We start from the raw sequence: 26,467 nt of genomic DNA on the forward strand, positions 1-26,467 counted from the left end.
TACTATAATAAAACAGGGGAAGTCTACACTGTGTATTAGCAACCTGCTGTGGTTATCGTATCAGCTCAATACACAGGAACATGGCCATAATGGCTACTGTACTGGAAAAATTGGATTTACAGTCAAAATAACCTATTTCGTTTAAGTATACACTGTGTATTAGCAACTTGCTGTCGTGATCTTATCAGCTCAATACACAGGAACATGGCTACTGTACGGAAAAAAAATGGATTTACAGCCAAAATAACTGATTTCATTTATTGCTGAAGTGGTGTGTAATTTAAATTAACAACAAGCATTGATCCGCCTCACCGTTGCACATTATATTAAATTAATTGATTTAATGAACTAATTAAAGACGGCGCTAATAAAGTGTGAAGGTGGAAATTAAGAAATAAGATATATTTTCGCATGACACTGAATACACACGATACATGGATAAAATATAAATAAGACACATTTGAATCTTTCATTTCTCCAACAAAATAGCACGTAGTCACATATATAAGATAGCTTAAAGACCAGAAAACAATATAAGTTAGACACATTTGCATCTTTCATATCTTAAAAAAACAAACATGTGAATCTAAAGCAAAAAAACCCGTTAAAACAGACTGACTTTGACCGGGATTTACAGGCGGACTATGACCCTGCCATAAATTATTTTGACATGGTTAATAACTGTGGAGTATCTTCTTTACAACGGTACCATTATAATTAATATCGGACGAATAATAATGCATTTATAACCATTTACGCTTTGATGCTTCGCCTTATTTCATATTATGCTTTCTCACAATATTTTTTTACATATTTAGAAACAGTGGAAGAATACCGTAACAACGGTACCAAAAATGTATGGTCGGTTGGGAAAAGGATGCTTTTATAACCCCTTTTAGCTTTTCCGTGTTTTCATCAAGACATTGTTCTGTGTAAAAAAACACGGTATTTTTCGGTCAACTTTTACCGCACATCGATTTACAGGTTGACACTGTCCCTGCCATAAAATATTTTAACATCATTAGAAACTGTGGAGGTCCTTCTTTGCAACGGTACCATTATAATTAATATCGGACTATTAATAATGCATTTATAACCATTTATATCGGTTCCGGGTTTTCTTTACAGCATTTGCGAGTGTAAAAAAACCCGTTAAAACAGGCCGACTTTGTCCGCGATTTACAGGCCGACTACGATCCTGCCATAAAATATTTTCATATGGTTAGAAACTGTAGAGGATCTTCTTTACAACGGTACCATTATAATTAATATCGGACGAATAATAATGCATTTATAACCATTTATATCGGTTCCGGGTTTTCTTTACGGCATTTGCGTGTGTACAAAAACCCGTTAAAACAGGCCGACTTTGTCCGCGATTAACAGGCCGACTACGACCCTGCCATAAAATATTTTGAAATGGTTGGAATCTGTAGAGGATCTTCTTTACAACGGTACCATTATAATTAATATCGGACGAATAATAATGAAATTATAACCATTTATATCGGTTCCGGGATTTCTTTACGGCATTTGCGTGTGTAAAAAAAAACCTTAAAACAGGCCGACTTTGTCCGCAATTTACAGGCCGACTACGACCCTGCCATAAAATATTTTGATATGGTTAGAATCTGTAGAGGATCTTCTTTACAACGGTACCATTATACTTAATATCGGACGAATAATAATGAAGTTATAACCATTTATATCGGTTCCGGGTTTTACCTAAAAGATTTCCGGGTTTTCCGGATATTTCCGGGTTTTATACCTCGCCCAGCTTTATGTAACATCTTTGTTTACTTAAGAGTAAATGGTTGTTAATGCTAAGCAAGATTTGGGCTTTCGTGATTATCAGATGAAAGAACGGGCATGTTAATTGTGCATTAAGGTCATTTGGGAGTTATATAGGGGAGGTAATTTCTGTTAGCCATTCAATGGTGTAAGGACGAAAAAAGGTTTGGTATCATTTACTGGATGAAAATTATTAAAAGGGTATAATTTCTTGTACTTGGTAGCCATTCGCGGTTTTTCGTACACATTAGAGTTGGTACCGGTAAAAGAATTTCTGGTAGCCATTCAATGGTGTAAGGACGAAAAAAGGTTTGGTATCATTTACTGGATGAAAATTATTAAAAGGGTGTAATTTTTTGTACTTGGTAGCCATTCGCGGTTTTTCGTACACATTAGAGTTGGTACCGGTAAAAGAAGCTTTATTTAACTGTCCAAGTGGGTTGGCCTTTTCAATGTATAATTGAACATATGAAATCTGATAGGGGATATGATAGTAGATTCATAAGGGACACTAAAGCCAAATTTTGGGTTAGATTATTAATAGTAGAAACATACTACTCCTATAAATATATTTACATCGACCTCGTATCGTTTAACGTTATTTTGCAATAGCATCGTTCCGACATGAATTCATGTCGGAAGCTTTAACGGCATCAAATTCATATAACAGCACAGAATAATCATGCAATAAATTATTAAACATAAAATATAAACATTATTTTACTAATTGCACTAGAAAAATGTTTATACAAACTTACAAGTAATGATAGTCCAGACCTTAAAACACTACCACTGTTCAAATTCAATATTGTTGCCATATAGCACTGTGTAAATTGAAAGTTGCATAATGTTACCTCATTGGTTGGTTATAAATACATTGTTTCTTTATATATAGTATTAGATTTAGACGAAAATAATAATTTACGTGGAATGTCATATAAGTTTTCCATGAAGACTTTGATCTTGCCGTGTGTGTTTATGGACGTTATTAATTATGTTATACTTATTTTTGTATTTCATTAAGAATTAGAACGTGAAGCCCTTTTTAACCAGGTTTTCCGAAGGAAAAAACTGGTTATTAGATTGGCGAATGCGGGCGGGCTGGCTGGCTGGCGGGCTGGCTGGCTGGCGGGCTGGCTGGCTGGCTGGCGGGCTGGCGGAATAAGCTTGTCCGGGCCATAACTATGTCGTTCATTGTCAGATTTTAAAATCATTTGGCACATTTGTTCACCATCATTGGACGGTGTGTCGCGCGAAATAATTACGTCGATATCTCCAAGGTCAAGGTCACACTTTGAGTTCAAAGGTCAAAAATGGCCATAAATGAGCTTGTCCGAGCCATAACTATGTCGTTCATCGTCAGATTTTAAAGTTATTTGGCACATTTGTTCACCATCATTGGACGGTGTGTCGCGCGAAATTATTACGTCGATATCTCCAAGGTCAAGGTCACACTTTGAGTTCAAAGGTCAAAAATGGCCATAAATGAGCTTGTCCTGGCCATTACTATGTCATTCATTGTGAGATTTTAAAATCATTTGGCACATTTGTTCACCATCATGGGACGGTGTGTCCCACGAAAGAATCACGTCAATATCTCCAATGTCAAGGTCGCCACGACTAAAAATAGATTTAAAAAAAAAAAAAAAACTTACAAAGGGGGTTAATTTTTTTTGGTCATTTCAAAAGTTCAGTTTGAGTTTTCTCCCTTTATCAGATTTTTTTTTCACAATGAAAACCTGGTTTTGTGACAATTTTGTCCCTTGTTGTTAACTGTTTTTAGCAAACGATTCGCGGCTTAATAAGACACGGAAAATAGTTAAAGCGACACTTTCATTTAAAGGTTTCATGTGAACAATATTAAATGAAACCTTTTTTGGTATTAATATATTTTATTGACATGTTAAATTCGATACTTGAAAAGGTGTTTAGTCTTTAAAAAGATGTCGCTGATATTGTTAATTTCAATAACTGTTAATATGCTTAATGTTGTATAAGAAATTGAATAGTTTCACTGAGTTGTATTCCCGCCTAAAATCCGATATCGTAAAACGCGCAACGGTTAAGAATAAGGTTTGAATAAGTTTAGGTATTCAGATCCGAATATCAGCAGCTGTGCCAGCTGGGAAGCCCCGTTTTGGCTTTAACAACCGCAAGCGAAACAACATACTTTTTTAAGTCTTGCACTTAAGACTCCATGATCACAAGTATAGGTCCCTGCTGTAGCGTATGACACCATAGTGTTAATTAGTATTGGTCGGCACAGTATCTGATCATAACGAGATAATTGGTTTGTGCTGAACACAGGGGCAATAAAACCACAGATCTATCAATAAACAAGATTATTGAGATATCTTTTATTGAACACCGCGATAAAAATGCTCAAACCACGGACTCTAGATTACACGGATAAGAAACATGGCAACATTCTCAGAATCATCACTGCTATATGTGTAATCACCTAACAATTCGTCTAAAAATAATTTATATGTTTGAGTTGAAGACGATGTACTGTTGTATAAGTCTGAAAAAACTATCTGTCTGCCTGTCTAAAGCTAAGCCGTCATCGTCCCAGTGAAAAAAATCTGATTTTGAATAGTTGGACATGATGCCCTGATGTCAAAATACGTAATGACCCGCGTAACACCGACCGTGATTTTCAAGAATCTTTAATAAATTTGTAATTTAAGGTAAATAACATTTCATATAATTATACATAATTCCCTCGTTGATAATTAACAGCAAACCATGAATGTTTTTGACACCCATTTTATTTCAAGTATGCATGCAAAGCCGAATAAAAGCGAGAGGGTCCGCTATATACGCTGTTTTATCATAAATTTAACACCCTTTCTGTGTTATAAACAAGAGCTGAAATCGTTCATTTATTAAGATTTATTTATAATAAGCTTTATTGAAATGTTTCGCGAACAAAATACTACAATATATTCCATAAAAAATATAATAATCATGGCAAAGAAAATTCAATGGCCGGTTTCTAAACAAAAGCATAATCGCCAAGAACGTAGCATCAGTTCAGTGCGTTAGGAACGCGCGCTACTTTCTTCCGCCTTCATTCCTTAATTACTTTCGTTTTTAAACAATTTTTTTCTATCGTATACAGAATTCTATTCTCCTAAGCAAGATGTAATTTTTAAAACTGAACTCCAAATATAAACGCTACAAATTGGTATTAAGTACGAACATGTCAACCGTAAATCTAGATTCTAAAACTCCAAAACGGTATATATTTGCAAAAGTTAAAGTTATAACTCGCCGGGCTGTCGAAATCAGAAGAACGCTACAAATTGGTATTAAGTACGAACATGTCAACCGTAAATCTAGATTCTAAAACTCCAAAACGGTATGATATTTGCAAAAGTTAAAGTTATAACTCGCCGGACTGTCGAAATCAGAAGAAAAACTTAATATATATTTATATATCTGTTTACTACGTAACGTAAGCTTTCTAATGATATATAATTTGTCAAAATCGGCCGAGAAATGAAACTATAATTCAACAAATGACGTGAGTGGGTACATCAAAATGTATAACCTCGGCGCTTAGCTGTACGCTTATTGTACAAGATCGATAGCCACAACACGGTAAAACGCGCGGTGGTAAAACATAAAATGTGTATTTCTTGTGTTTATCTCGCTATAAATCCATTAATAACAACGGGAATATACTAAAACGTATATTTTTTGAAAGAGGAATTAATAAGCAACAAGATAACGTATAAAACAATAAAATCGGATGAATAGTTTTTGCATATGATTGAATTTACTACATTAAGGGTCAAATACTCGATTCATCTCCTATCAATATACACGCCGTGATACAACTGGTAGTTTTAACACACACATATAGGTTTCATTGAATTAAAAAGTACAGAAAGCTAAAAAGTGATGTGGTTTGTTTTACAACAACAATTGGTTATGTGTTACCTATTCAAAAAATATTTTCGTTCAAGATAATTCAATGTAATTCTATAAACGACAAACACACTTCGTGTGTTGTGTATGTTTATTTTTAAAATGTACATAAGTGGTTTAAAAGCACAAATTTTACACATTTAAGAGGTAATTGCTCACATTTATGTCTAATTAATGATAATTTTATGCATTAGCAAGATTTAACGTAAAACACTGAAGTTTAAGTTGAACTCAATTTGCTACAGGAAAACAACGGTAGCCGTTTAGACGTAAGCGGGGTAGCTTACGTCTAATTATTTGGACTAGAAACATACATATAATTTCACATTAGTGTTTTGTATTTTATAGTTACCCTATATTGAGTTGATTAAATTAACCGTGTAATGTCGCATTGTGCACCGATACATTAGCGCCATAATTTCATGAAAATCCATAAGATGCCGGCACAATTTCCTGGAAATTGAAGTAAGTTTATTGTGTGTTTTATTATGCGTATAGCATCAAATTTATGCATTGTATGTGTTTCCATCTGAAAATCAGCGAGTACCGTATTCATTAATATTTTTTTTTGCAATTCGAGTCTTGCTACTACGTTAACTTAAGTGTTTCGTCCCTCAATTGATTCGACCCAGTCTCTAACTCTATTTTCAGGAGTCCGTGTTATTTCTAAAAAAATAACAACTGCTATTGTTTAATGCCCCCGGTAGGATGGCATATAGCAGTCGCACTGTCCGTCTGTCCTCCTATCCGTTTGGCCGTCTGTTTCTGGAGTTACTTTTCTGAATGATTCAGTGAAAGGCTTTCAGATATTTACATGATTTATGGTGTGTGAGTCTACCTCCGTGACTTACAGCACCCGCTTGTATAAACGCTGGTTAAAGTTACCGCTCGGTAACATTCAAACATTGGTAAGTTTGCGGTTAGTCAGGTATAGTAACCTTCAAGGTAACTCGATTGTATAAACACGATATACCGCAAAGTAACCTAACCGCGCATAGTGGAATTTAACCACCGGTAACTTTAACCAAAACATTCCCACAATGCATTTTCTAATGACGCAATTTTCGCGCGAAGTGTCACGCTTATAAACAGCGACATGTATTTTTTTTATCAAATTCATTTACAAATGAATTCACAATAAAATAAAATGTAAATTTTAACTTTGAGCTCATCAAAATGTCCAGGGACAAATTGATAATGATGTCGGGACTTGCATCATTTAGCGGAATCCCTGGTGCTTCCAAACTGCAAGAGAGTGCTTACAAAGACGTCTATTCTTCTAGTTGTTCTAGATGTAACATACAAATTATACAAAGTTCGCACAGGCTATTCAGGGACGACACTTAAAGCCAAAAATTGATTTTTGCTAAGAAGGGACTTCATTTTAACAAAAAAAAGTAACAGCGGAAAGTGTCGTCTCTGATTAGCCTGTGCAAACTGCACAGGCTAATATGGGACGACACTTTAAGCACATGCATTATGCCCATTTTTATCAGAACACGACACATTTGATAAACTGCTCCGGTTCATTTTAACAGCAGTAATGTACATAGAGTACATGACGAAGCGTGTGGCGAAGAAGAAAGTTTATTGAGTTCTCATTTGAATATAATGATATGATGGCATTAGAATCTTTATTCAACTATGCTAAAATAATTATCAAAGACCCTAAATGCAAACTCGTCAATTATTGAATTAAATGGATTATTTATGGATTTTAAAGGATTATTAAAGGTAAGATACTAGTTCGAATGTGTTTTGTTTTTTGTTTGTACTTTTGTTGTTCCCTGTTCTCGGAGAAATGATGTTAACATGGGCGCCATTGATGCATCGGATCACACACGGCATACCCATAACAGAATATAAGAAACACGTTCTGTGCGTCCTCAGTGATTTTTTTTGCCAGAAATTACAGCCGATATTCGGCTGCTTCCCAATTGCAAAAAATGACGTTTTTTCCCAAAAATTTGATTAAAATTTCCCCAAAAAAGACAAAATTTTCCCAATAAAGCCAATAAGATTACAATGTAATTTAGCAATAATTTCGAACGAGTGCCGATCGAGTTGCTGAGTCGTCGCCGAACAACAACTGACTTACGTATTTTTCGCGAATTTAGCCGAATACGACTACGTTGCTATCCACGTCTCTCTCTATATTGCGGAGGATACCGACGATAGTCGATGTATCCCGATTGTAAACGCCTGTTTTTACACACGCCCAAGATGGCGGCAGGCAGACGAAAAATTTGCGATGCGCGTCGAAAATGATAAATAACATTCAAATTAACAACGGATATCATATGGTTATTACGGAATAATTTAATGCGTGTGTCAATTAACGCAAAATATAACGTTTGAGATAAAAACAACAAATATTTATTACAAATCTTCACAGTGAATGTGCATCACGGAAATCAGTGTTGGGAAATTGGAGTTTGTCTACCGTTACTCACAAAGTTAACGCATTTAAGATGAGTATCGTTCGAAAATGGAAAGAGACAAACATGATATGATTTATATGTTAGTGGATCTGTGTAAAATCAGATTCATATGCATATTCTGCTTTATTATGTTTTTCACGCTTTACAGTTTACTGAAATAGCATTGAAGTGCAAGATGTTGAAAGGTAAAGAAATGAAATAAATTATTTTAACTCCATATAATACATCATTAACATAGCAAGACCACTAAAGCGTTTTTTTTAATAAATATGTGTTAATGTTTTCACCATATCATATTTAATTTAAAAGAATACTGAATTAAATTCTTACTGATAAAGAGGTTATGATTAAATGATATATTTAAGAATCTATATAAATTATTGCAAGTTCAATATGAATGTGGAAGGATATTAACTTAACATTGTCTTCATTGTAAGAACACATTAAATTAGTACTTTATAATATAAAAATGCTGTCAAACATACTTTAATAATTTTAATTCTGTTCTTATAATCATATTTATAATGTTTCCCAATTTCATGGTTTATCGCGCTATTTTTCCCAATTTCATGGTTTATCGCGCTAATTTTCCCAATCCAAAAGGCACAGGCTGTAAGAAAAAAAATCAAAAAAAATCACTGGTCCTTAAATTCGTCGTCCGCAGTCGGAAATCGTATTGCCCTGTTAATTAAGTCAAATAAAGTGTCAGTCGCTGCAATTTTGTTGTTTACTCATCGAAATTGTGAAGGTCGTGACGTCGATGGTTAGCTTTTATAATGTCGCGCGCCGCGGCTATTTTGTGTAAGTTACCTTTCGGTTACTTGTACTTACCCACCTAGGGAAGCAGGGTATGTTTTAACTGGGTTTTAACCGATCGGTATAACTAACCAAATTTTATACAAACGCTTACCGACCAGTAACCACCATGTTACCGACTTTTAACCGCCGGTATGTGATTAACCACCGGTTCAACTGTTTATACAATCGGGTGCAGATCTAGTTCGTTCCAGTCCATTATTTTTTGGCGAAGTTATCGGACTTTGACTTTCTCTAAATGTTTGCTAAGGAAAGTAATGCGTTTTAAAGGGATATAATCCAAAATGGGAGAAGCTTCTATTAACAGACAGCAAAAGGCAAGGCTTACTATAGACGAGTAAATTGTAATTTCGGGATTTTCCGCGCATGACTGGTTGGCGAAACACTGGTTACAGTTGTGTAAAACATGTGTAAGGACTTTTGTTAAGTCAATAAAACGATAAAATAATCCAAAATAAACATCAAGTCTCTTAAATAATAACGCAAATAAATCAATAGTACCAATAAATTTTTATTCATAAATATAGTTTCGTCTTTTATAAAAATACGATATAATTATTAGCATCAGAGTAAACGTAATCGGAAGACTAACTACTGGAAATCCCACAAAACAAAACAAATAAATAAGCCGTATTCTTTCTTATAGTAAGACTTTTATAAATGATATTTCAAAAATAATGAAACATATATTTATTTGATCACAATTATAGGTGGTGTGGATATTGTTATTGTTCATCAGCGATCGAATGTGTAAGAGGTGCATTTAATGAATTATAAAACAAAGCGCTAAAAAGCGGAATACGTAATGCTTGTTAAATTGTATCATTTTCTTTTCCACTGAATTAATTTTCGTTTCGTTTCGATTGAATGATAATATAAATAATTTTAAGCATACATGTACAAATGGAAAAAAAACCTGCATATTGTGAAAATTGAACTGTCTTTGCATGTACAGTACACTCCACGCGTTTTCCCCAATTTCCCTCCATACTCCGCGGGTTTCGACCTGGAGGGAGATTAAGAAAATCCCGCTATACGCGGCGTTTGCATGATTTTGGACGCGGCGGTTAACGATCGGCAAAACTGATAAGCCGACGTGGCGGCCCTCGGCGTTGGCAACGCGGGGGAAACTCCGCGTTTTACGAGATAACGATCAATTTAATTTTGTTTGACTTCTTGATTTTCAAATAAAATTACATTTATTAAAAGTGCATACATGTACATGTAGTATAATGTTTCCAATTTAAAAAAAAAACCAAGATAGATCAATCCCGACGTGGTTGTAGAAGTAGTTGTTGTTGTATAGAAAACTCGTTGATTTACGACACACAAAACGTCGTCTTTTAACTAATACTTACCAATTAATATAAACACAGTTTGCAACATTGTTTTTATTTTGATAATTTAATCCAAAGTTTTCATGTTAGCAGGTGATTTTCTATACTGAACATGTATACAAATGACCAAGGACCCTAAAAATCTCGCAAATCTGTGTGAATTGACAGTTTGACGTAATCAAAGAAAAGCCGCTTCCTGTCTAAAGGCATAACTTACTCAAGTAAACACGTTCAACGAATGCATAAGGAATGGTTTTAATTGTCGGAACATAGTCAATTCTCTGCTGGCTAATGCATTGAATTTCTCTTTGTTTGTAGGTTATTCCATTGATTGCTAAACGGTGGTAACTATTGAGTAGATAATTGCATTTAATATTCACAGTTGTATTCTTGTTGCGTCGACATTCTAAACAATGTTTACCAGTAATTATGGACCAAATCAGCAGAGTGACATTCACACATGTTAATCCCTTTTGTCAAAACACCGCAGACAGCAGTCTACACAATAGGTCAGTAGACAAGCTTTGCGTGTTTCATAACGTCAAACACTTAAAATCCAGTTCCGCCCAGATGTCTTCTGCAATCAGTTTACAGTACAATTAGTGTTAAAATAATTACTCTACTAAAATACCGTATCGATAAAGATTCGGCGTGTTCGATTTGAAATTATTTAAGAGGAAATATCAACTTATTCGAGATATAATTTCGTTAATAAATACCAAAGAAACTTTTAACCGAAATCAACAATGCTCTCTGCGCTACAAAGTTTGTATAAAAAAATCAATACACGCACGCTTTGCAGGTGTATACGTTGTACCTTGACCTTGTACATTGCAGCATAATTTTCGCGCGCTTTTGTCGGGAAATATACATGAGGACTGTATATTGGAAGCATTTGTAAACGTCGTGTAAACAATTAAAAATCGTAGTGTGTTTCGGATTACTAATTATTATTCTCATTTGGAAATTTTACGGAACATTTATTCTTGTGTCATATGTGTTGATTTAAATATTAATTTGTCAAATGTATTATATTAGAATAATTCATATTGTAGACGTACCTGTGAATTAAAAACATATTTTTTATATGTATTAATTTTCTATACAATTATCTTTTTTATACATGTACTACAGTATTTAAACAATTTATTATAACATGTTTTTATTTTTTGGCATGTCCAGTAGCACACTGCTAACGCGGCGTTGCGCGGCGATCACTGATAAGAACGGAAAGTGTCTGCATTTACCGACTAGCCTAAAGTAATACACGCCGCGGGAATTAGCGAACGCGGCGTAACGCCGAGCGTTTTATCGAGTTTACCTCGCTCTTCCAACGCCGCGTGAACACTTGCTAGCAGAAAAAACCCGCGGAGGGAGCGCGTTTTTTGGGGAAAACGCGTGGAGTGTACTGTATATTGATTTTTTTTACTAAGTGAGAAGGAGTGATACATCTTACATTCAAGCATTTTATGATAAATAAGACTATATATTTTATTTTACGCAATTAATTTTAATTGCTTGTTTTCATAATGGTGTTTCGTGCACTGCTGTAACGTACAATGTTTACACGTAGTTGCCAATTTTATATTTGAGGTAATCGTTTAATACATTAATTGTGTAGCAGTAAAATTGCACAGAATTTTAAATTTATAGTTATTAAACACTGTATATTATTATTAAACTGGCTAATATATATCCATAATCCTGCTAATGCATTTCGGACTAATATCTTCATTGTTTTTAATATGTTAACATATTTTATTAAGGCAACTGTTACGTATTTTGGCTTTAACATTTTGCTTAAATGACTGCTCAATATGCCTGAAGATGACATGGAGGTATCATAAATTGTGTTTAATGACCATAAAATCATCTGCCACATGTGGTTTATGCAGGCACCCCAAGTATAGGCCCCTGGGTTTATGACACCATGTTTTCTTTGTAACTGTCTGGACAGTATCCAATCATAACGAGATAATCGGTTTGTGGTGAACAAAGATGCAATAAAACACCGGGTTAAAAATGATGAAGCAAACAGTGTCAAAATTGGTGTGAACAATAAATAAAAACAATTACATTTATCGAGAGAATTTATTTAATGTGTAACATGGTAAGTTTTTACAGACATATTAAGGTTCAAATCATATTGCTTTCCACTCCCGAGCTCGTTTATAGTAAAAACAAATAATAACAACAATATAATCGTTCCAAAAATGCATTTCCTTGCACGCTTATGTTTTATTCAGACATATTTAGTAAAATTATTTTTGATATATTGCATGATTATCAATAAAAACGATGATTATTTCAACCTTCTCTATATGCGCTTATATGAATTTCACAACTTTTTACCAACCAGTGGGCGGAGTCTAATATTTGCAGGTGCGCGTGACGTCACTCGTCAACTGTTGCGTACATTAAATAGATCCGAAGTCCCGAGGGTAAACAATCCCATTTGTTGTTGATCGCCTCCCATTGAGCGAATTCGTTCGCGCCTTTATCGCTGATGTTTTTTTCAAGTGATGTATGTTACTGTCATTTATAATCCGTAATTAAAGAAAAATAAATCACTTATTTTGTGCCTGTTGTTATTTTTTAAGCGTTCATTTAGACCGTTTTACGAACATTTAATAAAGACATACATTTAGGAAATCTGGAGAACTCAATTGGAACTATTTAAGTTTATTTAAGGCTCATTATTTTTCATGTTGAACATTTCAATCGTGAATTAAGATGTTATTAAGAAAATTTAATAATATTTCAGGCAACATGTAAAACGTTATTTAAATAATAAGATAAGAAAGTTGTAGACAAAAGCTGATATGTCCTTTCCAATAAAAAAGTATGACATATCCTGACATCTAACACAGTTTTGCAAGCGAATAACTCCGATACTTGTTCATTTAAATCACACAATTTCCGGCTAGTTATTTTTGTATTAGCTTGAGAGCGATTTTTAAATAAAAGATTGCTAAAAACCACTTTAGTTTTAGACTAAACTAGATACATTATTTTAATTTAAAAAAAAATCTCTACCTGAAAATCTTACATTTCGATAACAAGGATTTACGAAACAATTTTAGAATCACAAACTTCATTTCGGCTATAGATTTGTATATTACCTTTAAAATGACACTTACAAGGGAAATATTAATAGCAAAATGGTAACTGTTTAGACAAACAAAGCGATGTATTATTCAATTAAAGAAGTCGTCCTAAGTCTTTAATCTTACAACGTTTCTTAATGAATATCTCCGGAAAGTATAGAAAGTACGACATTTAATAAGAAATAATATAGGCTTAAACAAAGGCAGATATCAATTTAATTGTCTACATTGATCTTAAATCTATCTAATTAATATCAAAGATCTATCCAAAAAATATGGTCTGAATGGATGTTTCCAATCTTTATATATTGATAGATCTTTGTTAATATCTCCGGCACTATTTACGCTAAAACCACAACGTTTACTTCACACTTTAGATATTTCTATACCTTTATAATTTTGCTTGAATAATTTTATTCCATAAAGAAATAATTAAATTTTATACAAAGGCATTATGCTGAAAGGTATGCTTAAAAATGCCAACTCGGCCTTAAACATTACGTGTTTTCACTGAATATTGGTGCAGAGACATATTTTATGAATCTATCGTGTATATTTTTAATTTAAATTATATTGATTTACGATGTGATACATATCGACACTTGGTTTTATGTTTCACTTGTTTTCAATCCTAATGTGCGAAGTCATAAAGTACTGTTTATTGGAATAAAGCGGGTGTACATTATGATAACGTTGTAATCTGTCAAATTCTTCAGTACCGTTTTCAATGGGGTATGGACATAAGCCCTCTAGGACATTAGCCCCTAGGACATAAGCCCCTATGACAAAAGCCCCTAGGACAAAGGCCCCTTTAAAAAAGTGCATGCTAGGACATTAGCCCCCAGGTGTTTTAAAACGTTCAAAACTTGTTTACAGGTAAGCATTTTTATTCCATTTTTTAAATTTCATATGTATATAGAAACAATATATATAACTTGTACCACACACGTAAATTTTAGTGTTTTTTTACATTTCTTTACTAATTTTATCTTTGGACTTATTTTGCAAACATTTTGCTATCTGATCCCATCCAGAAGTCTAAAACTACCTTACAATTAGATACATAAGTAACATATTGTGTTGTTGTTACTGTTTAAAAAAACAACCCATTAATTAAAAATAAAAGATGAAATTAAATACCTAACAAATGAATGTTAACATAGGTAGGGGCTAATGTGCTAAGGGGCAAATGTCCTAGGGGGCTAATGTCCAAAGGGGCTAATGTCCTAGGGGCTTTTGTCCTAGGGGCTAATGTCCCAGAAGGCTTATGTCCTACACTCGTTTTCAATCGCGGGTTACGTAATAGCCAATATGGCGGCGCCCATATTATCGATTCTGGGATTGTCTATAGCATTATATGATAAATGCATATATTTAATTTATCTAACGGCTCCTTTTGTGACTGCTTATGTTCATGATCGTGTTTCGGACACTGCAGTAATGTACAATCTTTACACGTAATAGCGGAGTTAACTTTTGCCGGTACCCGTTAAATACCTTAACTGCATAGCAGTAAAATTGCCCAATATTAAAAATGTATAGTTATTAAACAATGTATTATTAAGCTTAACTGCCTAATAAATATATACACTCGTTCCCGTTAATACATTTCCGACAAATGTCAACATTTTTGTTAAAATGTTCAAATATTTCATTTAAACATTAACTTATCAGTATTTTAAGCTTTAAAAAGTGGCTTAAATGATTGCTCAATATGCCAAGAGATTACATTGAGGTATCGTGACATATGTTTACTGACCAGACACTCGTCTGCAACATGTGGTTTATGCAGGGGCCCAAGTTTAGGTCCCTGGGTTTATGACACCATGTTTTCTTTGTAATTGTCTTGACAGTATCCGATCATAACGAGATAATCGGTTAGTGACAACAAAGGCGCAATTAAACACCGGGATGTAAATGCTGCTACAAAGAGTGCCAAAATTAGTGTGAACAATTAAATAAAACAATTACATTAAACAATAGAATTTATTGAATGTGTAAGAAGGTAAGTTTCTCCAGACATATAAGGTTCCAATCAGTTACCCTATGTCGCGTACATACAATTGACCTATTCGTTGTTTGTTTTTATCCTTATTTGTTTTCGTTCATTAAATTTAATTTATTCTGAAAGAATTTCAATTTCTGAGCATTTTTTAACTAAAAATGGTCGCGAGGAAGTGCCAAGAAGAGAGATTTTTGTTTAACCACATACCGAGCTCTTAGATTGTGTTTCACTCCCGAGTTCGTTGTCAGTAAAAACAAATAATAATAATAACAATGTAATCGTTCCAAAGATGCATTTCCTTGCATGCTAATGTTTTATTCAGACATAATTAGTAAAATTATATTTGAAATTGTGCATGATTATCATTAAAAACGAAGAATTCGTCAACCTTCTCTATATGCGCTTATATAAATCCAATCTCTTTTTGCCAACCAGTGGGCGGAGTCTAAACTTTGCAGGTGCGCGTGACGAATAGATATAGACAATCCCAAAATCTATATTAGCTGCAATTCCAATTAATTTTGATTTTCTTCCTAAACACTGAGATATTTATGTGATTTTTAGCTCCACTGGCCAGAGGCCAGCGGGGCTTATGTCATTGTCCTGTGTCCGTTGTGCGTGCGTGCGTGCGTCCGTCCGTGCGTTAACTTTTTCTTTAAACATCTTCTTCTCCTTAACTTCAAGTCCAATTCTGATAAAACTTCTCACAAATGTTCCTGGGGTAAACCTCTTTCAGATTTATTCAAATTGTGCCCCTGGGGTCAAATTTGACCCCGCCTCATGGGTCACAAAATTGAAAATTTGATATATATGGCCTATTTTGTGAAAACTTTCAAAATCTTAGCGTCCATAACCATTGGGCCTAGGGCTATCAAATTTGGTGCGTAGATACATCTCATAGTCATAAACCAAATTTCTTCAAATTATGCCCCTGGGGTCAAATTTGACCCTGCCCCGGGGTCACAAAATTGAACATATGCTTATACAAAGCCTATTTTGTGCAAACTTTAAAAATCTTCTTGTCCATAACCGTAGGGCTTAGGGCTACCAAATTCGCTATGTATTGACATCTATTAGTTCTCTACTTAATTTGTTCAAATTATGCCCCTGGGGTCAAATTTGACCCTTCCCCGGGGGTCACAAAAATGAAAATATGCTTAATACATCCGCGGCCCGCGAAATCTCTCCGCATTTTACACTGGTAGATTGCCTAAGCATTTTTAAAACGAGCGATATAATTGGCTCTCGTTTCCCAATCTTCCAATTAAAATCGGTTTCTTAAAATGTATTTGGTATTTTCGTATGCAAATGGCGCCGCTGTGAAGCGAAAATTAAGATTATTGAAATGACAACTATCAATCGAATTAACGACTGACATCATATAGTTTGACAGGAATAATGAAATGTGTTTGTCAACGAAAAAGACTGCGTTTTAGATACAAGAAACACATATTTTGTTTAGAAATGTGCACAATGAATTTGTGTCACGGAAACGAGTGTTTTTGTTTGCAAATTGGAGTTGAGTCTATTCGCGAAGTAAAACAATTTAGAAGAGGATCTTTCGAACATAGACAAACATGATTTGATTTATATGATAGTGGATCTGTGTATAATCAGATTCATATGCATATTTTGCTTTATTATGTTTGTCACGCTGTTCAGTTAATTGAAATAGCATTGAACTAAAGATGTGAAATGCAAAACATTGAAAGGTAAACAAATTAAATATATTAATTTAACTCAGTTTAATACACTCAAAATTAACCCAAAAAAGTTATGAAATTTTAAATTTTATTTTTCAAAAAATACTTATGTATCATATAACAAAAAAAAGTTCATTTTTTTAATAAAACATAAACAGTTTATAGTATTGTTTAAAAGTTTGAATTTTTTTTTTTTTTTTTCAAATAATAAAAAGTTATAATCAATATATGTTTTGCATTGAGCACCGTTTTCCTAATTACGTCCTGTTTACGTCCAAAAACGAAATACGCTTGCTCTCTCGCTCGTTCACTCCATCGAAATCAAACAATAAGATAGTGAAATCTACATGAATATGACTCGCTGGATCCGAATCCGGTGTTAATTTTCCGATATCTAGACCAATAAGGAATAATTGAGTTTAAATGGTAAAATTCGATAAGAATGCAGCACACTTTTAACAGAAGTTAAAAATCCAGTATACCTTCAATTCCAGTGAAATAAAACAATAACATAGTCCAATCAATCTATGTGATTTTGTCTCCCTGAAACTGAATCCGGTGTTAGTTTTGCGATATCTTGACCCCTTAAAAAGTTAGCTATTAGCACGTGCTTATAAACTATGCACCCAATACGCTTATTATAATGCTGTTACTTAATAGTAAAGAATACATTTAAATAGATGCATATCAATGCACGCCGAATTATACAAACAAATCAAAGTACTGCAAGTGGCTATCAGCAGGTGCTTATACTGCACGTATAAGTAACTTACTCACTCACTCATTTATTCACTTTCATTCATTCAGTCAGTCACTCACTTATTTAGTCAGTCACTCAGTCACTCACTCCTTCACTCCCTCCCTTACTCACTCACAGTCAGTCACTCAATCACAAAGTCACTCACTCAGTCATTTAGTGTCGCGGATCAACATCAGGGTATTATTTATCGGATACATTTACCCCTTAAACAATATTGTTTCTTCTATACCTAATATCGTATTTTAAAAGTTGATAAAAGTTGACTAAATAGTTTGGGTCTATATGTATCTAGATGTATTTGCTAACTAATGTGGACTTTGACATAAGTTTTTTTTGTTCTGGTTCATTCTTTATTCAGTCCATTTACTAGTGTTAAACTTGCCCCTGCAAATATGTTTGTTTTTTTTGGTGTTACGTTAGGCGCAGTGTAGCAGTTTATTAATTATTCTTATCAATCACGCAATTATATTTTCTCCCTATTAAAAGTAAAATAACGCCAAAATTTAAAATTTCACAAGCATTCCCAAAATGGTAAGAAAAAGCCTTGACAAATAGAGAAATATAAAAGAAGGTTATCATGTTTTGTGCAGTAATGCACACATTGGCTTGGTGATGATTTAACTCAAATTTTCCAAGGTCTAGCTAGATTCTATGACTTATTCATCACACATAGAATAAGAGTATTAATAGGTTATGGTTAACATACTGTTCATTTCAGAAAGCGTTGTGATTTAATTGGAATTCAAATATGAAGTGCCCTAAATGCGGGATAGAAGGGGACGGGAAGTTCTGCCAGGAATGTGGGACAAAACTTACTGTAAAAGCAAAGGTGGTTCTGTGCCCTGGAAAAGATGAAGACGGTATTCCATGCAATGCTGAACTATCATCTGATCAGAAATTTTGTAAAAACTGTGGAACGCCAGTAGATCCAGAATGGTTTGGGACTGGTAGATGTGGAGAATGTGGAGCAGTATGTGCAAAATGTGGTACAGCAAAAGCAGAAGGTACATGTTCAAGACATTCCAAAGTAGTCCTAAAGGTTTTAATTTTAAATTAAGCGCGAACCGTTCTTTCCCTTATTGTGCATACAATTTTGCAAGGTTGTTAATGGTCGATGTGAATTTTATTAATAAAGTTTGTTAATAGAGTGAATATTTGTGTCACCTTGTCGGTCTGTCAGTCAGTCTGCATAAAATGTATATCGTTTTGTGTATCAAATTTCTTCCTCGTTTCTCAAGCAATTGAATTGATTCTTCAAACATGCTATCACAATGAAGTGTAAAATGTTATGACAATGAAATGTTGATACTGGATACTTTGTATCACCATATAGTGATCAACATATTTCAAATTTATGGAACATAGTTGACACGGTGATGTTGCATTATTTAGTCATTTCTGTGAAAAAGCCATACTATAACAATGTAAGTGTAACCCTACCAATATCACTGGAAAGGACCATAGGTTTCCTGTCCATCTGTTATTGCTGTCTGTCTGTCCAACTTTCAATCTGTACATCTGAAAAAAATGTTAAATGAAATATCTATTTGTCTGCCCGTCCATGGGCAAAATATAAATATTGTTATAAGTCGAAAAGTAAGTACATTATATACATATAACTTGGTATACACATTCAGTTATAGCTTTTTAGCTCACCTAATGGTGAGCTTTTGTGATCGCCTTTTGTCCGTTGTGCGTCGTGTGGCGTCAACATTTACCTTGTTAACACTCTTAGAGACCACATTTATTTTCCGATCATCATGAAAATTGGTCTGAAGATTTGTGTCAATGATATCTTGGATAAGTTTGAAAATGGTTACGTTTTCTTAAACAACATGGCCACCAGGGTGCGGGGCATTTCTCCTTATATGGCTATACATGGCTTTAGTTAAACCTTGTAAACACTCTAGAGGCTACATTTATAGTTGAATCTTTATGAAACTTGGTGAGAAGATACACCCCAAAAATATCTTGAATGGGTTTGAAAATGGTTCTGGTTGGTTGAAAAACATGGCCCCAAGGCCCAAGGGGGCGGGGCATTTTTCCTTATATACCTATAGGAAAACCTTGTTAACAATCTAGAGGCCACATTGTCAGATCGTCATGAAACTAGGTCAGAAGATTTGTTCTAATTATATCTTGGACAAGTTCAAAAATTGTTCTGGTTGCTTGAAAAACATGGCCACCAGGGGGCGTGGCATTTTTCCTAATATGGTTATTTATGGCGTATAAAATACTCTTGTTAACACTCTAATGTCCACATTTATTGTTAGATCATCATGAAACTTGGACAGAGGATTCATCAAATTTATATCTTGGAGTTTGAAAATGGTTTGGGTTGGTTGAAAACATGGGCACTAGGGGGTGGGGCATTTTCCCCTATATTGCTATAGTAAAACCTTGTTAACACTCTAGAGGCCATATTTATTGTCCAATTATAATGAAACTACTTGGTCAGAAGATTTGTCCCAAATATATCTTAGATGAGTTGACAAATAGTTCCGGTTGGTTGAAAGACATGGTCACCAGGAGGCGGTGAATTTTTCCTTATATGGCTAAAGTAAAACGTTGTTAACATTCTAGAGGCCACATTTATTGTCTGATCTTCATGAAACTTGGTCACAAGAATTGTAAAAAAAATGATATCTCGGAAGAGTTCAAAAATTGTTCCAGTTGGTTGAAAAATATGGCCACCAGGGGGCGGAGCATATTTTCTTATATGGCAAATGTAAAAACTTTTAACAGTCTGTCACATTTATTGTCCAATCTTCATGAAACTTGGTCAGAATATTTGTTTTAAATGGTCTGTTGAAAACGTGGCCCCAGGTTGTTCAATTTTCATGTAAGTTAGTTAGACCATTTGTTTTAATGAAATCTTGGGCTGCACAGAACAGGTCAGCACCTTTGAATCTCAGGTGAGGGACTTCGGGCCTTTCAGGCCCTCTTGTTACATTAAACTGATGCGAAGGCACTTAACCAATGAGACAAAAACTGCATTCTCAACCGTACTCATTTATGACCATGTATTGTATTCCCCACCGTTGACTCATTTCAGACAAGAAGACGCAAAAACGAAAGCGTGGCAGCATCAGCTGCGAGTCGTCCCCCCTCGTGACGACCGAGAAGACTCCTTGCGGGGGTTCGCGCGCGGTATGGCACTCAGAGCGACAGCAGCAGGCAACGACCATGAGGATGTCAGACAAGACCTCGCCAGGTGGGATATAGCTCCACATTCAGTTTTTTAATTCACCTGAGCACACTGTGCTCATGTTGAGCTTTTGTGATGGCCGTTTGTCTGTCGTCCGTTGTGCCGCGTCAACATTTGCCTTGTTAACACTCTAGAGGCCACATTTATTGTCCAATCTTCATGAAATTTGGTCAGAAGATTTTTCTCAATGGTATCCTAGATGAATTTGAATATAAGAACGTTTTCTTAAAAAAACATGGCTGTAAAGGGGCCGAGCTTTTTTCCTTATATGGTAATTTATGGCTATAGTTAAATACATTTATTTCCGAGCATAATGAAACTTGGTGTGAAGATTTTCCCACTGATATCTTTGATGAATTGAAATTTTTTTTCGGTTGGTTGAAAAACATGGGCACCAGGGGGCGGGGCATATTTGTCCCCTATCAGTTTCACCTTAGGGGACTTATGGGTTTGCGCTCTGCCTTTCCGTCAGTCCGTCAAACTTTCTTGATCCTGCGATAACTTTAAAAGTTCTTAATATTTTTTCATGAAACTTAAAACATGGATAGATGGCAATATGGACATTATGCACGTCATTTCATTTTCTTCCTACGTCAAAAATTCTGGTTGTTATGGCAACAACAAAAAAATAAAAATAGAATATGACAATGGTGGAGCCGGTACTATATTGCTTGGCAATAGTCTTGTTTTATATAGAAATAATATTTTTTTCTCTGAATATTCGTTCTCATGATTTCTTTGAGGAGTGAACTATGGTTCCTGTCATTAAAAAAGGTTGCCATGTGGCTGTTTTTCTCATGTGGCTTTAGTACAAATAATTTTACGTTCAGAAGTCACATTTTTGACCCAGTCATCGTGAAACTATCCGAAGAATTAAATAATTTTATTATGCCCCCCTTCGAAGAAGAGGGGGTATATTGTTTTGCACATGTCGGTCGGTCGGTCCGTCCGCCGGTCCGTCCACCAGATGGTTTCCGGATGATAACTCAAGAACGCTTAGGCCTAGGATCATGAAACTTCATAGGTACATTGATCATTAATGGCAAATGACCCCTATTGATTTTCAGGTCAGTAGGTCAAAGGTCAAGGTCAAAGTGACTCGAAACAGTAAAATGGTTTCCGGATGATAACTCAAGAATGCTTACACCTAGGATCATGAAACTTCATAGGTACATTGATCATAACTGGCAGATGACCCCTATTAATTTTCAGGTCACTAGGTCAAAGTTCAAGCACACAGTGACTCGAAACACTAAAATGGTGTCGTGATGATAACTCAAGAATAATAAGGCCTAGGATCATGAAACTTCATAGGTACATTGATCATGACTGGCAGATGACCCCTATTGTTTTTCATGTCACTAGGACAAAGGTCAAGGTCACAGTGACAAAAAACGTATTCACACAATGGCTGCCACTACAACTGACAGCCCATATGGGGGGCATGCATGTTTTAAAAACAGCCCTTGTATATCTGGACTTAGTTTGAAAACGATTGTGTTTTTTTTTTATAAGCATGGATGTGAGATGTTTGGGCAGTTCCCCATATAAGTGTATTGTGAAACCTTGTTTACACTACCTTCTTAGAACACTTAGATTTCTTAGGGTCTGAGGTGGGCATCTTATATAGGGCCTGTGGTCCTCTTGTTATCCAAAGTTTCAGTTGTATGTACAAAGATAGTAATTTATACGATAACAAATAAGCTAAAAAATAAACTACTGATGTTTGTTATAAAAGTAATATAAACCGAGCGGTATAACCGACTCATATTGACTTAATTGCAATTAATGCAATGTATACTTTAACTCAAATTTAATATACTGATTAATTATTTTAGGTATGCACATCTTCGTGAAGACCCTAACTGGCAAGACCATGACACTCATGGTGAAGCCCTCTACCTCCATTGCAAAAATCAAGGCATGGATCCAAGACCACGAGGGACATCCCACTCAAATACAGACGTTGGTCCTTAATGGCCTCGTACTAAAAGATGGTCGTACCCTCGGTGACTACAACATCAATGATGAATCCGAGCTCTTACTGGTATATAGGCTTGCCGGTTCTTGAACCACAAGCAACCAATACGAAACATATCGGTTCTCATGATATAATAATAATTAATTTCCAGTATAATTTCTGAGATTGTGTAAAAACCAGTTTAAACTCCTATTACTTTTGAAATGACCATTCCAAGGCGCTTAATCATTGTGTTCATCTATGTGCGTTTGCTTTGTACTTGTGTGTCTTGTCATTTCTTTTGTTTTGTGTCAATTGGTTCCTTGCTACCCTCCTGGTTTAACGGAAGTTTATCTTTATATGTATTTGGTGCGAAATGAAAACAAAACTGCATATTTGTCAGAAACGTGTACTGATTTCATTTACTATGCTCGAATATGGCATTAGAAGATAAAATATTAAAGCGCGTTTCATATATACATGTGACGTATTATTGAACGAGGGTGTTTAATTGGTCGATAGGATCACACGAAATCATAGAACATCCGTTTTTAAGCCTTTTTATAAATGCATTTCGATAGCGGGGAATCATGCAACCTTTGCCCTTTCATTGACTTTGTGCACCTATCAAGTAAAATTATGACTTCAAGTGGCAGCATAGCCTTTCAGATTTCAAATTCATATTTCTTAGACTCATATAGATCTTAAGTTATCATTAAATATTTTTTTGTAATACTGATGACAATTGACACTTTATTTTGTTGATTTGTTTTCCTATAATATTGTTCAACAGAAAAAGGTCCAATAAAATCTGGCTAGGTCCTGTAAGTGTGAGCAATTACAGAAACTCATGTCCCGTTAGTTATTTTTGTCTTTCGCGTGGGTTTAAATATGAGTGGAATATTGTTTAGTTGAATATTTCACTCGCAGATATTAAAATTATTTGTGTTATAATATTGATGCGATTCAAATGATGAACATTTATTTGTCTTTATTTCTTAAATGTAACACTTGGACATTTAACCGTTTTCTTAAAATGTATTCGCAGTATAATATATGTACTTTATATTCATAATAAAAATCAATGTTGTTACATACTTTGTTTTCTAGATTATGTTCTTTTTATGCCCCCAGATCGAATGATCGGGGTATATTGTTTTTGGCCTGTCTTTCTGTCATTGTATGTGTCTGTCTGTATGTCTGTCACAAAACTTTAACCTTGGTCATAACTTTTGCAATATTGAAGATAGCAACTTGATATTTGGCATGCATTTGTATCTCATGGAGCTGCACATTTTGAGTGGTGAAAGGTCAAGGTCATCCATCAAGGTCAAAGGTAAAATATATGGCTTCAAAGCAGCGAAGTAGGGGGCATTGTGTTTTAGAAACACAGCTCTTGTTTAATGTTTAGCTTTTGATGGGTCTCGGTTTTAATGATGCATTCCTTCGTGTTCGGCACAATTAAGGATGCGTTGTGCAATAATAGAAGATGCTTGCAATCTAAATAGTGAATGTAACCATTCTTTTTCTTAATCATTTAAGAAGAACTAAACTGTTCAGTGTTTTTATATTATTTTAATGTTTTAATGAAATAAACTGAAATCATCCATCCAAAATGCCATAACAACTTAATACTCTATATGATGGAAAAAATGACGGTTCACTGGAATATATAGACTCACACACATACATGTAGACTAAGATCGGAAACCCACCGTCTGAGGTAACCATATGTTTTTACAAGTGGTATCATTAAACACAACATGTCTCGCCTTTCTTAACGCGTAAACATGATAGTTTATGTAAACATATAACACTTTACTATAACATGTATCGGTAGTTATATACTAGAATATCATTTGTTAATTTAAGTTTATACCTCATATAAATACTATTTCATATAGGCTACTTCACTGCATTGGCTCTGTATCAAAGGGTGAATAAAACAAAAGGTGAAAACAAATAATGTAGTTTTATTTATAAAGCGAGCCATCCTGAGTCTTCACAACAATACATAACAAGTAAGCAAAACTTAATACTATTAAATTGCACACAAAAATGTACTATAATTCAAAACAGCAGTAAGTACACGTGTAATCGGATAATTCATAACTACATGTACTTTTTTCCAGTACTTATGCAGTAATTTTAATTTCAAGTTAGAACAATGTTTAACTTAAATGAAATAGAAAACTTCTAATGGAAATTTGCAAATTTTGTTAACGAATCGTTTAAGTGTCGTAGCTTATTTTAATCGATTACAAACCTGAATCGATTAAAAATTTAAACTGGTGCAACCAATGTATTAGTTCAAGCGCGGCCAATCAACCTCACCATTAAACAAACAAAATGGCGTCGCGAAACTCGCGTGCCTATGTTGAAAAGATTAAAAAAACGTCAAATAAACCCAATTTATTGCTATTCCCCGATTACAATAAAGAAACAAAAGATTTATACAGCGTATAAGGAAAGTCATTTTAAATTTTGCTGAAATCACATGATTCATGCATTGATAACCGAAAGTGTGACTTGTTATTCTATATCTTATCCGTTGACAATTGTAAATATTGGTTAAAATAAAGTATAACTGTGATCCATTTATATGAACAGTAATTTAAATGCATTTTCATGAAGTGCAGTAATGTTCAAACAACGTACATGTATATATATATATATATATATTATATTTGGTACAATCTTTACAAATATTTATATATATATATATATATGCTTTGTACAATCTGAACAAATATAATAACTTGTTTTAATTTCTTACATAAGTTTATTAAGCCATACAAGATATTGACAGGTTAGGTTTTTCTATGGTTTAAGATAGAGTGTACAATTCAGAATATTGTTGATCTAACTGTAAGTGGTTATTTGTTGAAATAAAGTGTCATGACAATTAAAATATCATTTTAATGCATTATTTACAGACATTTTAATATGATGCAAGTATTTAAAACATGCTTTAACTATACTAATTCTTAAACAACTCAATATCACAATTGGAAAAGATCGCGATTCGTTTTTCACAATTTTCAGAAGCTCGCGACTCATTTTTTTCACAATTGTGAAAAGTTATCGACTCATTTTTCACAAAGTGAGGGCCGCTTCACAAAATCAGGAAAAATGCCATGGGACCTGACCGACGTTTTAAAGACAAGTCCGATTGAAAATCTATGTTGCCGGTCCAAATGTCCGGGAAATAATATTGATTTCTGATTGGTGAGCAATCTAACAATTGTACTAAATGTTGCAAATGTCAACCATCTTGAAATTTTAAGCGATCGATTAGCAAAGTAATGCACTGCACTAGCATATTGTACCACAGGCTCTCTAGGGGCGGTTTATATGGACTGGTATAGATAAATATAGCGATGCATTCATATCTGCTCTTTGT

The 26,467-nt window shown here is 34.4% G+C and overlaps 1 protein-coding gene, 1 long non-coding RNA gene and 1 pseudogene across 3 annotated transcripts in view; 1 reads left to right on the plus strand and 2 right to left on the minus strand.

Annotated features, from left to right (window-relative positions):
- The window catches only part of LOC127834880 (polyubiquitin-C-like), a 321,474-nt pseudogene extending 297,317 nt beyond the window's left edge, over positions 1-24,157 (plus strand).
- The window catches only part of LOC127834914 (polyubiquitin-C-like), a 345,452-nt gene that overhangs the window by 91,635 nt on the left and 227,350 nt on the right, over positions 1-26,467 (minus strand). The gene's annotated exons all lie outside the window — the stretch shown is intronic.
- The window catches only part of LOC127834917 (uncharacterized), a 71,601-nt gene that overhangs the window by 30,484 nt on the left and 14,650 nt on the right, over positions 1-26,467 (minus strand). For both annotated transcript variants that reach the window (XR_008028282.1, XR_008028281.1), the window contains exon 2: positions 19,337-19,414. This is a non-coding gene — a long non-coding RNA (uncharacterized LOC127834917). The remainder of the gene's footprint in view (positions 1-19,336; positions 19,415-26,467) is intronic.

The sequence above is a fragment of the Dreissena polymorpha genome, chromosome 6 (genome assembly GCF_020536995.1).
Source record: "Dreissena polymorpha isolate Duluth1 chromosome 6, UMN_Dpol_1.0, whole genome shotgun sequence".
In the NCBI taxonomy this organism is placed as follows: domain Eukaryota; kingdom Metazoa; phylum Mollusca; class Bivalvia; order Myida; family Dreissenidae; genus Dreissena; species Dreissena polymorpha.